Below are 7,500 nucleotides of genomic sequence, written 5' to 3'. Positions count from 1 at the left end.
AGGAGGAGAAGAAGAAGAAGAAGAAGAAGAAGAAGAAGAAGAAGAAGAAGAAGAAGAAGAAGAAGAAGAAGAAGAAGAAGAAGAAGAAGAAGAAGAAGAAGAAGAAGAAGAAGAAGAAGAAGAAGAAGAAGAAGAAGAAGAAGAAGAAGAAGAAGAAGAAGAAGAAGAAGAAGAAGAAGAAGAAGAAGAAGAAGAAGAAGAAGAAGAAGAAGAAGAAGAAGAAGAAGAAGAAGAAGAAATATGAAAAGGATGAAGGAAAGCTTATTACCAATCAATCCTTCGCAAACATACAAAATAAACAACAACAACAACAACAACCCCATACACACACACACACACACACACACACACACACACACACACACACACACACACACACACACACCGAACACCAACGATAAAAAAAAAAGGAACAAATTAGAAAGTGAAAAAAAAAAAATAAATAAATGAAAAGAACCGAATCCACGACCTACATGAAGGAGTCATTATGTTTCGTCAGGGTTCCAAGAAAGACACTCCAGTCCATTAAGTGACGCCTGTCTCTCCGTGGTGATGGGCGACGGCAGAAAGGAAGGAACGGGCGAGTCTGGCAGAAGGGAGAGGACGGGAGGGAGCTGTGTAATAAGGTGGGAGCGTGGAGGGAAGAAATGGGAGGAGAAGTAACAGGAGAGAATGGCAAGGCTAAGGTAGGGAAAGATGGAGGAAAGAGGAGGAAAATGGGAGTGACCGAGAGGGTACTTGGGAGGGAAAAGCAGTGAGTAAGGCAGCCAGAGTGAGGAAAATGTAGGGAAGGGTAAGGATGAGGGGAGAGAGGGGAGGATAATTAATTAGGGGAATAGGAAGAGTGATGAGGGTGAGTGAAGGGAAGAGAATGGAAAATAGGAAACAGAAGAGTGGAAAGGGAAAAGGAAACCAAGGAAAACTCTGTGCGACGCTCCTTCCAGCACCATCACCTCTTCTGTTCATCTTCGTTGTCATCACCATCATTTCCCCTCGTCTCCTCCTCATCCCGTGCCACCATCACCATCACATCATCATCGCCTCCTTCATATCCTGTCATTATCGATATTCCTCTTCATCAATATCTTTTTTTCTTATTTTTTTCTCCCCTACCATTCCGGAGCTTTCATTTATTTATTTTTTGTCTCAATTTTCACTTTTTTTTTTTACATTATTATCGCTCTCGTCTCCTTCACCGCCGCCATTATCCCTCCTCGCTTCTCTTCCTCCTCCTTGTCTTCTCCCGCATTTTTTCTTCCCTTCCTCTGCATTTTTCCCATTCTCTTGTCTCTCAGATCTTGTTTTTTCCCTCTCTCCCTCAGCTCTTCTCTCCTCCTTCCACCCTTCCTCCTTAATTTATGTCTGTTCCTCCTCCTCCTCCTCTTTTTACTCTCATTATCCTCATCTCTGTTTCTCTTTCTTCTCCTCCTCCTCCTCCTCCAGACCAGTAAGAACCTCAAGGCGTGTTGCTGTTTGTCTTCCTCTGTCTTTTTCTTCTTCCTTTTCCTCCTCCTCGTTCTCTCTCGGCCAGTGTTTCCTTTCATCCATTATCTCCCTCTCATCTCCCTCTCCTGTCCCGCTGCCGCAAGTTATCCTCCTCTGTGCGCCCTCAGCACGTTCCCGCCGCGGCAGAGCAGGTGAACGGTCTTGGGGAGGGAGGGAGCGAGGGAACGAGAGAGAAGAAGGGAGAGATAAGAGGTGTGAAGGGGACGAAAATCTAGAGACATGAGCGTGTGCATTCTTCTCCTAATCTTAAAGTAAATGGAATAGTACCCAAGCAAAACAAGTGGTCACGTACACACACACACACACACACACACACACACACACACACAAACGGGTCACAACAACACCACCACCACCACCACAGCAGGAAGTGTGTGTTAGCCGAGGCCCTCACTTCCTCTATCTCCCTCCCAACGGCACTTTTCTCCCTTCCCTTACTGCTTCCTTCTTCCTTCCTCTTGTCCTCTCCTCTTTGTTCCTTGCGCTGAGAACCACTTCTTTATACAATTGGACACCGGCTTGTATTCTAAGACGCTTGAATTTGCATCAGCGTTCTCAGTTCCCCTTACTAACAAAGCAGAATCTTTACACCAGCGCTGGAAATATTTAAGTACTCCTGAAAACTGTAGTAAGGCTGACATGACAATACTCACCACCCGGAAAGCCTGAAGCAATGTGGTGGTCGTGGCAGTGCAGGTGACGGCAGACCTTAGCACTCACCTGGGGGAGAAACGAAAACAGTAAAACACACGAAGGATGGGAAGGGGAGGGAAGGAAGGAATGAAGGGTGGGAGGGTGGGTGAGAAGGAAAGAAGGATCATCAACACTGACTTAGAAAGAAGAACACAGATCAATTCTCACTGAGGAAGAAAGAAACGCAGGAAGAATGTTTGTGTGTAGGAAGGAAGAATACAAAGATTAACTCTCTCTCACGGGAGAAAGAAAAGAAAAGGGAGAAAAGCAGGAAGAAGACAGATTAATCCTCACTAGGGGAAGAGAGATAATAGGGAAGGACAGAGGAAACTAAGGAAGAAGGAAAGAAAGAAGAATGCTAACATTTTAACAATCTGAAAAAAATAAAGAAATAAAAAAGAAATGAATACGAAACGTCACCACAGTAATGCAATAAGAGATGGAGTTTAGGTTAGCTTTGTGGTGGTTAGGTTAGATTTATGGTAGTTAGGTCAGGTTAGGTTTATGGCGGTTACGTTAAGTTTATGGTGCTTGGAATGCCTTTAAGAGCTCATACTTCAGCTTGATCCATGTCACATAAACCCTGCAGTCTTCCCCTTGCCAGTGACGCAGCAACTGTTAATCACGAGGACAAATTTTGATGGCCTGATTAATCACGTTAGAACATCACAAAGGGCTGGCATTACCCTATTACCCCTACCCCCTCCATCTCCCCCTCTCCCTCTCTCTCTCTCTCTCTCTCTCTCTCCCTCCGATACACCACTCATTACCCTCCGCCTCTCCCTCTCCCTCTCACTCTCCCTTCTCCCCCACACCATTTCTATTTCCTCGATCGTTTCTCTCCCTCCTTGATCTCCAGCTATACAATTTTCCTCTTTCCAGCCACACAATTTTCCCTCCCCTCTCTCTCTCTCTCTCTCTCTCTCTCTCTCTCTCTCTCTCTCTCTCTCTCTCTCATATTTATGATTTAATGTGCCAGTTTATGAAGTTTCTTGTGTTTTGCTTTGCCTGTGTTTCTAAGTGATCCAATAAATAAATCATTCACACCTCAGCGGACACGCCACCACGTCAGCTCACTTCATGGTCAGATGAGCTATTTGTGGCACGATGTTGGTGGATATCTTGCTGTCTTCCACTATCGTTCTCATTTTCTGGCACATAGGGTCCATGCTGGTATTACTCCCACCTCTCTTTTGATGAATAGTGTATATATTTTTACACAACGTCTACCAAGGTGTTCGGTAAATATATCAACCACTACGACTATCATATTTGGCCCTTCCTCGCAGCGGCGCCGGGAATGGAACTGCGTAGGAGGTTTACAAGGATACTTTCAGTCGATTCCTGGTGGAGGGGAGCGAATGTACATAGACAAAGCTTCAGGCCTCCTTCTGCCTGCTGCTTCTCATCCGTCTTGATCGATACATCCACGTTTTACTATCAAATAAATATGCTAGATAGATATAGAAAGAAAATAGGAAGAAGAAAAGGGACAATCTCTCTCTCTCTCTCTCTCTCTCTCTCTCTCTCTCTCTCTCTCTCTCTCTCTCTCTCTCTCTCTCTCTCTCTCTCAATGTAATTCCTAATGCACATAAACTGTTTGCTTTTCCTCTGCCCTTAGGAATGTGTGTTTGTTTGTTTATGTATGTGTGTGTATATGTGTGTGTGTGCGTGTGTGTGTGTGTGTTATTGTTCCCAGGAGATGCAGCACTCGTCGACGCTTTGTGACCGCATAAAAAGCACCATAAGGCTGAGGCAGAGAAGGTTCCGCTGCACTGGTGAATACGAACTCGGGAGGCGGACAGGAAAGCCTCACCTCACCACCACAACCCGCACACGTGAGGCTTACAACTGACAGGTGACACAGGTGAGACAGGTGACGGGTGACAGGTGATGGGATCCCCTTAGGTTCTGCATGCACGTGTCGCCTGGCAGTCATGTTTATGGTCATGTTAGTCAGTTAAGTTATTAGGTCACTTCAAATGGGACTAAGTAAGCATGATGGGGGAGTGTGGTGTCTTTGAATGCTTGTGTGTGTGTGCGTGTGTGTGTGTTTGTTTATGTGTATAGCTGTAAGTTTGTATGGATGTATGTCTGTCCATCTCTTCATATATGTCTATCTCTGCATCTTTTTGCCTGTCTCTTTTTTTTTTTGTTTGTCTCGATGAACAGGTAGATAGGCTGACAGACAGATAGAAAAATAGATACATAGAAACAGACAGACAGAGAGAGAGGTAAAGAGATAAGAGATAAATGGATACAGACAGACAGACAAAAATAAAACATTCAAGGACAGATACGTAGATGAAGAGAGAGAGAGAGAGAGAGAGAGAGAGAGAGAGAGAGAGAGAGAGAGAGAGAGAGAGAGAGAGAGAGAGAGAGAGAGAGAGAGAGAGAGAGAGAGAGAGAGAGAGAGAGAGAGAGAGAGAGAGAATAAAGACCACTATGAATGAGCCAAGAAAATTAAGTAATTTAGAGAAAACTTTAGCCTTGCATAAGCTTGAGTGATGATAATGTAAAACTGTGTGTGTGTGTGTGTGTGTGTGTGTGTGTGTGTGTGTCAGAGTTCCATTTACCTGTGAACTAACACTTTTCTTACACTGTCAAAATAGTTCACCACTTTTCCTTTCCTTTCATGCATTTCTTATACCAAGTTAGAATTTTCCCAATAGTACGACCAGACTCGCTTCCTCCAGCACGCCCCGCCACGTTGCTGTATCCGGCCACTTCTTTCTCACGTCATTAGTCATACATTGCCCTCTCGCCCTCCCTCAACCCTCCGCCCATAAACACGCTCATGGAAGCCTTAACAAGACCTCGTCCTCCACCCCCTACGTGTCCTCCCCAGCGCCTGCCCTACCCCACTCCACCTCGCTAACCTTCTCAGATTCGACAGAGTTCTAGATTATCATGATTAATGAAAAGATTAAGGGTCCCAAGTGTATCGATTATGTCTTTGTGTCTGTTTGTATGGCTGTGCTCTCTGTCTCTGTCTCTCTGTCTCTCTCCCTCTCTCTCTCTCTCTTGAACTAATAACATACTATAAACCTTCATTTAAATCTCGTTTCATAAATATTCAAAATAATCCAACTCAGAAATATCAAATTCCTGTTACCATTACTCAACTTCAGCCGCCATTCTCTCCTCCTCCTCCATCTCCAGCACTTCTTTCTCCTTGCCTTCCCTCCCTTCCCTTCAGCCTCGTCTCTCTCCATAATACATTCTACATAATTATCCCCCACCACGCGGGCGGCAGCGAGTCCACCCATGCATCTGTTCTCCTTTCCTCCATTTCCATTCACGCCGGCACAATGGGACCCAAATGTGCATACAGAATAGCAGTCCTCTGTGTGTGTGTGTGTGTGTGTGTGTGTGTGTGTGTGTGTGTGTGTGTGTGTGTGTGTGTGTGTGTGTGTGTGTGTGTGTGTGTGTGTGTGTGTGTGTGTGTGTGTGTGTGTGTGTGTGTAAGAGGGAGAGACAGCTAGCAGACAAATAAACAGGTAGATGGGCAGAATATGTAGGCAGGGATGTACATCAATATTTTACAGGTACCCAGTTAAACGTGAATGAATCGCCCCTTAAACGAACATAGAAAAGGCACGAATAACGACACACACACACACACACACACACACACACACACACACACACAATCAAGTACCCTCATAGCACAAAGACAACTCACAGACACACACACAGGTGACACCACTTGGCGCGTCACAAGCACCTCGACTCTCCTTCAGCCCCGCACCGCTACATCACACACACACTGGAACACACGCACTCTCCAGCCACGACCCAGCCTGACAACCAGACCCAGACACCCAGACACCCTCAGGCAGAAAGGCAACTTTCAAACTAAATTTACTCGCAGACACAACCCAGCTGCCGCCGCCACCACCAGCACCATGTTTGAGGGAAGAGAAGAAGAGATTGAAATGAGAGATGATTGCGACTGGGAGCGAGGAAGATGATGGGTAAAAATGGTTTGGAATCACTCAAGCCATAATGCAGATCTGGAAGCCATCAGCCAGTGTCACTCGACCTCTCAAGTAGTTTGCTTCAGGGAGGGTCTTGAAATCATCGTAAGAGACAGAAAGGGACGAGGGGCAATTTGGTAAGTGGCTGTGGTGCGTCGAGTGAGGAGCTGTGGATGGCCGGGTGCCGGATTACAACGGGCAACGAACGGAGAATGAAACAGAAAAATTAGAACCGGATGAAGTGAGGGAAGGAATTTATGGGAAGATAGGGAATAGGAAGAGAGATGTGGATAGAGGACGTGGTAAAAGAGAGGACAGGATGTACAGATGGAAAAGAGAATATAAAGTATATATATGTAAAAAAAAAAAAAAAAAAAAAAAAAAAGTCACGTGGTAGAAAATGGGGAAAAGTGAAAAGGATGACGAGGTGTAATGAATCGAAGAGAAGAAAATCAGAATAATCAGAGAGCAGAAAATCAGAATAAGTAGAGATGAAAGCACACACGATTCATGAGGCTTAACCCATCAACAAGTGTGGAGAAGAAGAAGAAGAAGAAGAAGAAGAAGAAGAAGAAGAAGAAGAAGAACAAGAAGAACAAGAAGAAGAAGAAGAAGAAGAAGAAGAAGAAGAAGAAGAAGAAGAAGAAGAAAATAATAATGATGATGATGATGATGATTATGAAAAAAAAATAAATAAAGTAAAACAGACGATTTATACAGGAAGACAAAATGCAGTTTGTTGAGTTAGTGTTGTAACTCTGGAACCCCCCCCATCCCCATTTCCCCCTCTCTCTCTCACACACACCAACAAACCCACAACAAAAAATAAAAAAGTTCCCCTCTGTTTTCCATTCACATCCACGTAGTGTACATTTAAAACCGCGAGGCGTCCTGTTGTTCCCTGACGGGCCCGAATGACTTGATTATACGGTGCAGGGGGGCCGACTGTCTGGCCTGAGTTGTGATATAATTTAAGGTGGTAGGAACTCTGTCTTGACCAATTTGAACTTCAGCCAACTGGCAGGAGAGGGCGGGGACAAAGGGCGCGGACTGAGGGTGGAACGTACTTGAGAATTGTAGGAGTTTCATGCTTCTTGTCGCTATTACCTAAGTTCAACAAGGCAGGACCCGGTAGCGGAGCCATTGTGGGGTGTTTGAGTTATGTACAGGAGCTTGTAATGCGGAGGGTGTGGGAAGGGAATTAAGGGAAGGGAAGGGAATTAAGGGAAGAGAAGGGAATTAAGGGAGGGGAGTTACGAAGGAAGAGGAAGAGGAGGGAGAGGGGAGGAAAAGAAAGAGGGAAAATGAATAAGGATAGAGA

At 45.0% G+C, this 7,500-nt stretch overlaps 1 protein-coding gene across 1 annotated transcript in view; it reads right to left on the bottom strand.

The window, feature by feature from the left end:
* Positions 1-7,500, bottom strand: part of LOC135108479 (uncharacterized) — a 112,342-nt gene that overhangs the window by 73,495 nt on the left and 31,347 nt on the right. Inside the window, exon 2 of the mRNA XM_064019535.1 lies at positions 2,160-2,226. The gene's annotated coding sequence lies outside the window, so the exon portion shown is untranslated. The remainder of the gene's footprint in view (positions 1-2,159; positions 2,227-7,500) is intronic.

Source organism: Scylla paramamosain, chromosome 17, assembly GCF_035594125.1.
Source record: "Scylla paramamosain isolate STU-SP2022 chromosome 17, ASM3559412v1, whole genome shotgun sequence".
Classification (NCBI taxonomy): domain Eukaryota; kingdom Metazoa; phylum Arthropoda; class Malacostraca; order Decapoda; family Portunidae; genus Scylla; species Scylla paramamosain.
Note: the sequence above shows the minus strand (reverse complement) of the source record. Positions and strands in the feature narration are given on the sequence as shown.